Raw genomic sequence first — 8544 nt, 5'->3', positions numbered from 1 at the left:
GTTTTTTTTTCATTTCCCCTGACTCATCAACGGTCGGTACGATCGTTTCCTGTCTCGTTCGACAAATTAGAGATGTTTGGACAAAGAGAGAAAATGGAATGAAAAAAGGCAAAAAAATTGTAATGACGGTTTTGAGTTTTGACAACTACTTGTGAGAAAATTAGAGAGAATTCTTTTTGAATTTTTCCATTAATCGCAATCAATGATTGTGGATTTTCGAACGGTTTCAAACCTGATTTTCGATTCTTTACCGAGTTTTTCATCTGGTGGAAAAGAAAAATTCAATTCACAAGAAATTCGCCGTGCAAATAATTAGAACGTCAATGACGTTGCTAATTGGGTTGCGTAACGTTGATCGGCTGATTAGGAATTCCGACAAATCGACTTTGAATTAAGATCCATATAACAAGAATTGATAATCACCGACACGTACATACGTACGTCGGGAATACACAAAAGGTATTCCGTGCCTCCCCGACGACGGTTCGAGTTCGGAATACATTTTCTCCATGCGCTTCGTTTATTATGCAAATCGAATAATTACCTGGCAGAAGGCGGAGGCGGACGGAATTAACGAGGGGGTTTATCTTTATTTATCATGGTGCGATGCCCGCGTATATAACCATAACGTTATCGAGTTTAAAACTTTTTACCGGGTATACACAGTCTTTACCTCAACTAAATAAAAAGTAAGGGGATCAACGGTATAAAAGACGGACGCAACGATTCGCCGCCGGTGCTCTTCTTTTTTCTGGGATTATTTTTTTTTTTCTTCTTCTTCCCCCGTCCGAACATCGGTTCGAAACTTTCGAAAATATCGTTCGGACGCTGTTGCGGTCACTTTTTACTTTTCCGCGATCGGTACACCCTTCCGCAAACTCGCTACGAACCAAACGTGCTACCGCAATTCTATTTCCCCTGACAATCTCCCGTTCATATTATTCGTTAACAAATGATTACGGTCGCCCAGATTTCGGTGCACCGCATCCAACGCCGGGGACACGCGCGAATCTGTTCGACGAATGTCGTACCGACATTCGTTGCGGTGAAATTCGTTTGACGATAAAATTCACGTGCGCGCTGCCTTCCGGAATTCCTGGGTTTCGAAAACTGCCGGACGGACAAAAAAAAAATTTCATTTATAATCACGGAAAAAAAAAAAAAAAACCGAGGATGCGAGATAAACGGAAAAGGGAAACGGTGAAGGGAAAAAAAAACAAATTTCAGACGCCGAGGCAATTACAACGAAGTGTGTAATCCGACCGACTAATTGTCCCGTGAGTGCAAATAAAATGGAAATAAGGCTCGATCCGATCGGACCGTACGAACAATACGTACGGTTACGGGGGAAATGGGTAATCTAGATGTAGGTTCACCTGTCGTAGAAAAAAAAAAAAAAAAAAGAAAAAAAAACTAGAAACCAATTAAGCGAAGACACGAATCTTTACGCGAAAAAAATTTCACCCCTTTTTCGCATAATTTCGGATATTCTCTTCCTAAAACCGAAGAATTTTCTAGAACCGATCTGTGCAATTTTGCTGGTATTTATAAACCCATGACGTCATTCTGACGGAAGAATGAACGATGAGGTAATAGTCTGACATAGATGTGCACGGAAGTTACATCGTATTTTCCTCGGCATATGCGAGGGGGTGGGGGAGGGGGGTGAAAACGTTACAGCGAAGATATAAAGGGGTGGTTGAGGTGGGTGGGGCACCTAACTCTCGGCGCGCGAATAAAACAGACAACGTAAATCCACCTTTGCAATTATATACGGTGGATTTTCCCCGTTCCAGAGTTAATCTCCAAAGCACCGCCACTTTCGTTAAAATTTACTTACACGCGTCCCGCGAACGGATATACCGAGAATACCTTCCCCCATAAATGGGGCAATAACCGTAACAACTACAATTATAATTAGCGCAGATCGCCGATTCGCTTCGCACGCCGCCATCATCGATCCCCGCTCGAATTCCGTTCGGTTCTTCCTCTCTTTTTCTCCATTCTTTTTCCTTCGCACGCTCGATCATTAATTCACCGCTTTCGATTCCTCGCGTCACCGCGACTCCTCTTATTTACCGGCGGGAGAAAACCGCATCCGCGATCACCTGAACTTTTCGTTGATGCGAGCGCACACAAGCCATAATCGCGAACAATAAAAAAAATTATCGCGACGATTATTAATTCGCGAAATCATCGCTCGAGGGGGTCGAAAAATTTTCCGGCACTTTATCGCCGAGAATCCCAACGCGTAGGTTTAGCTTTTTTTCTCTTTTCATTTAATTTTCTTTCTTTCTTCGAGTCTTGTGTGAAAATTTTTCCCCAAGTGATCGTTTCCTATCCCAGAATTCGCCGGTGGATTACGTATACCTTACATTCCTAGACACAACGGTTGATTTATCATTCACGTTTCACGTGGAGAGTATTTTATATATATATGTATACAGAAAATTTTCCAGAATTGCAAAAGTTTTTTGGGAGTAGGTATACAGGAGCTTTTCGAGTAAAATGGTTCCAATTTGTCAAACTGTAACGTATATAACCGAGGGTCTTCCTATCGGGGGATGTATCTTCGGTCGGCGACGGGGTTCGGAGTGCAAGGACGGGGGAATGGTAAGGGTGGTTGAGTTCCTCTTCGCAGGAAATCAAACTTTTGAGAATTCCAAGGGTCGATCGACGTGGAATCAATACGGCGTAACGTGACTCTTGAATAAATCGAGAATCACCCCGCGAGGCATGCACCGGACCAAAGGAACGTTTGTCGTTTCGGACGCGCGCGAGTTCTTCCTTCCTGCGAGTAAAAATAGCAAAAAAAAAAAAATATCCAAATTCCTTTCGGACCCGCGCACAACCGGGTTAAAGAAAAAGATGCCGACCGATTCTTTTCGGAAGGTGTACGTGTAACTCCGGGAACTGATGAATTTCGCTAAAGAATAAATAGAAAATAACAAGAACAGAAAAAAACTGAGGGGTGAGAATCAATTCGCGATCAGTCGAGTCGAATTTCGCGTCCTCTCTTTTTATTTTTCTATTTTTTTTTTTTGCCCCGCACGCCCTCGCGGAGCGGAGAAGCTTTTCGTATTGCGTCGCGGTACGAAAGTTGGAATGATTGAACTGTGCACGGTCCTCGAATATTGTACAGCTGTACGTACGTACCGAAAAGTGACGGGAACAACGGACGGCCGATGTGTCCCCAGACACCTTCTCTCGGGTACATCCAACGAACACCCGCGCGACAAACGTTACCGCTTCTTCTTATCATCGTTTCCGAGCTATAACCGGAGCAAAATTTCCACACGCGACACACGTCGAGCCGTCAAGGGTATCGAAAGACGCGTCTGATTTCAACCGGTTGCTCTTATTTATTTTTCGCTCTTTATTTTATCATTTGTACCTGGAGTCGAGTGTTTCGAAAAAAAAAAATAAAATAAAATAATTGACATCCTCACCGAGCACACGATTGCGGAATATTTTTAACTTTTCGTAAACGATTCTTCTGAGCCCGTTCGTTTATTTGTCCATTTTTTTTTGTTTTTTTTTTCTTTCAAAGAGGACAGGAATCGCGAGTCGATTCGCGTTACATGCGAACGTACGTACATGTTTCTAGTTTTCCGAGTTTCGCGGAAAGAGTTTCAAGTTTTGAAACCACCGGGGAGTTTAGATATCGGAGTTATGAGTCGCTCGGCTGCATAGCAGGTGCTCATCTGATCGTAAGTGCATTCCACCGTGAGATATAAATATACATATATATATATATATTCATAAGATAAGATACGTACGCGAGGGTGCGTCACGAAGCGACGTGGAAAAAGGGAGGTAAGTAAGGAAGGAAGGAAGGAAGGAAGGGGGAAGGAGATAGAAGGAGGATCTTGGAGAATATTTTCAAGTAAACAAATTCTCGTGGCTGGTTGACGGAGACCCGAAGGATTTGCGTAACACACTCGTCGATCTATCGAGAAAACCGCGCGCATCTACGTACTTAAAGTGGAAGATAGTAGGATACATCGTTCCTAGGGGGATGCGGGAGCAACTCGTATTCATTCGTCCTAGGAGCTTTTCGATAATAAAAAAACGTGTGTATACGACGCGAAGTTCTCCGGCCTTTGTCTACTTTATTTATATCTCTCGATCGGAAACTACACCGGCTCGGTGTGACGACGATGACTTTTTTACACTCCGATTACTTTTGAAACAGGAAAACTGTCCGTCCGAGTAAAAAAGGTAGAGAAACTAATTTTTTTTTTTTTCTCGACGCTTACGTTACGAGGTTGGGAGTAGGTTTTATTCACGGAGACTCGAAACTAATCCACCGATTCGCTCATCGATCGTGTGATTGTCTCTATTTTTATTTTTTCGCTTTTTTAATTCCTTCCCAAAATGTCGAAGTAGTCGACTGAGCGCGACGGGGGGGGCGCCGATGACGTTGTCGCTTTGATTACACGGTAGGTTGAGTTGACCTCCTCGTCGAAAAGGGGGGTGGCGATGAAGCTAAGTCAGGGGTGGGGAAAAGGTGATGTGCAGGGGCGAGGAGGGATATAGATAAGGTACGATGGGCGATATTTGGACGCCATCGTGCCACCTACGTAGATATAGCCCTGCCGCGTAAATCAATTACCGGATATGCCGGTGATGAGTTTCTGCAGTTTGGAGAAATTTCGTACCGTAATCCTGTCGTCCTACGATCTATGCGTCCGCTCAAAAGTTCCACCGCAGCTGCGTTCTTTACGATATATTTTGCGACGCGTGGAAAGAGAGGGTCCATTTTTTTTTTTTTTTTTTTTCTATTAAATTCTTTTCCGATGTACGCGAATCGGTTTCACGTAAGAAGAATTTAAAAGACGAATAAAAAGACACCGAAATTACAATGAATTCGGTTTAACTCATTCCGCGTTGATCGAATCGTTTGGATCGAAGTTACGCGTAATCGGTGACGAATTTTCGACAAAAAAATTGAAGTAAAAAAACTGCAGAGTTCACGAGGTGACGATTCGATAGTTGCGCGTGTATAGCGACACAGAAGTGTTTCCGTACAGAGGAAAACGGAGGGAAAAAATATTTAGGGAAAAAAGTAAAGGTGGTTTCTTTTTGTCGTTGTCCCTTATTTTTTTCTTTTTTTTTTTTCTTCATTTTTGCCGTACAACGTCTCGTGTGCAACTCCGTTGTGAGTAAAGTTCGGAGCAAAAATGTAAACGCGCGGTGTGTTCGCGTGGATCGGTTATAAAAACTTTTACCACAGTTTTGAAACATTTTATCGACTCCAGGATAAGCCGCCGCTGTAACAGCTACAGATATAGGTGAGCACGGGGTGTGTGGCGGAGGTAAAAAGAACAAAAAGAAAAAAAGACATGGTCTGGTGGCTTTTTGTTGTTATTACAAGTCAGACAAGCGAGTGATTTTAAAACTGGTACAGAAAGGCTGGGAGGGCGGACGGAGATTGCGAGGGGGTGAGTAGAGTTTGCGACACAAAATTCACGGAGACGACCTACCACTCCTCGTTTGTATGAAGTTGGTTGGTTCGATCATTTTGAACATTTATCTATTCGGCTATATTTTTAGAATTGGTTTTATTGGGTAACCGAAGGGGCGATGAATTCTACCAGTTCGTTTGTAACTGGATATTATTTCCAGGTTTCGTTGAGCAAACTCTACTTTCTAATTTCCGAACAACAATGTTATGGGAAATCGCATGCTCGGTCTATGAGGGAGTCCGAGCTGTGCTGGAGTCAGTGCAGCCAGCAGCGTAGCGCTTTGTTGTGAGACGTCACCTTGGGGGCTGAGCAGAGGTGACGCCTCAAAACAAGACCCCTCGCTCGTGGCTACCTGACTCCAGCTAAGCTCGGGCTCGCTGGTGAATTGAGGGATTCAAATATTTCGACCCATGCATGGATTGCGACGAATCAAAGTCGGTCTACGACTGAAGCCAATCGATGTGTCTTAATTTTTCTGCTCCCAACAGCGAATAATTGATGATTACTCGATCGATTGCATGAGTAGATGACTTTGGCTTTCAGATTTGGATTCCTGAGCTGATTATATGTGAGATTACTCTTAAAGAACGAAAAAAAAATTCGATTTTTGAGCAAAAAATTAATCATCGTTGTAATCAGGTTTAATATGCTTTTCTTACGTATTTTGACCTCGGGAATCCAAATCTGAAAGAAAAATTGACCTATCTCTGAAATTGACTGAGTTATCGCCAATTTTCAGCTTTTCGGGGTCGAAAATTTTTTTTTTATTTTTTAGTCTATATTAATGTAATTTGAGCTCAGAAATCCGAATCTGAAAGAGAAATTGATCTATCTTCAAAAATGACCGAGTTATCGCCGAATTATCGCATTTTTTGGCATAAATTTGAGGATATCTCAAAGGGAAAAAATCGTAGCTCAATTTGGACAACGGATTCGTGTTCCTGGGGTCAAAATACATAAGAAAAGTGTCATACGATCAATTTTAAAAAATAAAAATTTTTGGTCAAAATTTGAAAAAATCGTAAGGGGTACCCCTTGGAAAAATCTCAAATTTTGACCAAAAATTTTTATTTTTTAAAATTGATCGTATGACACTTTTCTTATGTATTTTGACCTCAGAAACACGAATCCGTTGTCCAAATTGAGCTACGATTTTTTCCCTTCGAGATATCGCCATTTTTATGCTAAAAAATGCCTAAAAATGGCGATAATTCGATCAATTTTATAGATGCATCAATTTTCCTCCCAGATTCGGATTCCTGAGCTTAAATTACATTAAAATAGACTAAAAAATCAATTTTTTATTTTTGACCCCGAAAAGCTGAAAATTGGCGATAACTCGGTCAATTTTAGAGATAGGTCAATTTTTCTTTCAGATTCGGATTCCTGAGGTCAAAATACGTAAGAAAAGTTCAATACGATCAATTTTCTAAAATACTTTATCGTTGGCTCAAAAATCGATATATTTATGGGGTTTCATAGGGTATTGTCAATTTTCTTGATCCCAAAACTCGGCCCTAAAATCGAAATATTTGAAAAATCGATGGTGCGACATTTTTCTCAGGTATTTCGTTCGCAGAAACATGAGAATCTGTCGACAGAATTGAGCTGGATTGAAAGAAGGAAGATAATAACGTTCAATTATACATGGAAGCTGAACGCAAATAAAGCTAGAGAATGATGGTTAAAATTCACGGAACATCCGGCTGAGGCTGATCATCCGGAAGGATCCAAGAGTAGCGTTAGAAATTATTTTTTCCAGGAAAAGCTCTTCATCCGGTCTAAGGTTATGCGTTCGCGTAAAAGAAATGTAAAAGAATAAATAAATAAACGGGAACAAGAAACGTGCTCTCTCGATCTCGCGTAATTTCGAAAACCTTTTCGCCGTCTAAAACAACAGATCCCATTTACGACCGATATATTTCATTTTATTCATACCTTTTTTACGCTGAAAACTCATTGATCTTTCTAAAAACCGTACAGGTTCGAAAATTTTTGGTATAAAAATGTTCCCCAATAACTCTACGTCTTTTCGTAGATGAATGATACTTTGCTGCATTTGTCGAGATTTACGTTACGTATGACGTAAGGAAGACGTTCGATGCGTACAAGTGGTTACGTACGTGATTGAAATTACACGTCATTGAGCTACCGAGTCGAACAGGGTGGTTAATAAAAAGAAACCGAAAGAAGAATAAAAAGACGCTGAACGTAATTAAGAAAAAACCATAGCTGCTCGTTTCGGTGAGGAGTTCATTACGTCATACGATAGCATGAAAAAATAAAATTAAAGAGCGTTGAATGGGGGGAAAAAAAAGAATAAAAAAAATGCCACAACCCTCGGCCCACCGATCTGGTTCCTTTTCAATTCCTGTTTTTTTTTTCATACGATTTTTCTCTTCTCTCAAGCGGAGAGAGAGTCTTTGTTTTCGAACGTGTTTCTTGATTTTCTACAATTGTGTAACAATGAAACGGTTTTTCTAAACTTCTGAAAGCTCACTTTTCATCGTTTCTATTGCTTTTCTTTTTGTTTCATTCTCCCTGTTCGCGTTCGCGTCACAAAGTTCACGTTATTATAATACACGTCATACGGGGTCGGAGGCAACAAACGGTCTACATTTATATTGAATTTTTTTTTTCTCTCCTCTCTACGAAGCCATAGTTTTGCGCCCCATAATTCAATAATAATGACAGCAATAGCATAGTAATAATAACGACAATAATAATAACCTGCATTTATCGACATCGTTATTCACATTTACCACGAATTAGATTATTTGACTTTGTACGAGAGCAATTTACGTTTATGAGGGACCTTGACGAAATTATACATATACACACATATATATATTCGGACAATGTATTTTAATTCAAAGGGTCCTCTTTTTTTTTCTTTTCATTTCATTTTATTCAACTTTTTGTTTTCATTTTATTTATCTTTTTTTTTTTATTGCCGACAATGATAACGAAGCCCGCAGGCATTGTACACGTAAAAAACACAACTTCTACAAAGGCGGTTTTCGGTCTTCTTGCGGCGTTTTTTTTTATTTTTTCTCTCTTTTTCTATTTCTATATT

This window comes from Athalia rosae, chromosome 8, assembly GCF_917208135.1.
Source record: "Athalia rosae chromosome 8, iyAthRosa1.1, whole genome shotgun sequence".
In the NCBI taxonomy this organism is placed as follows: Eukaryota; Metazoa; Arthropoda; class Insecta; order Hymenoptera; family Athaliidae; genus Athalia; species Athalia rosae.
This window is presented reverse-complemented; position numbering follows the sequence as displayed.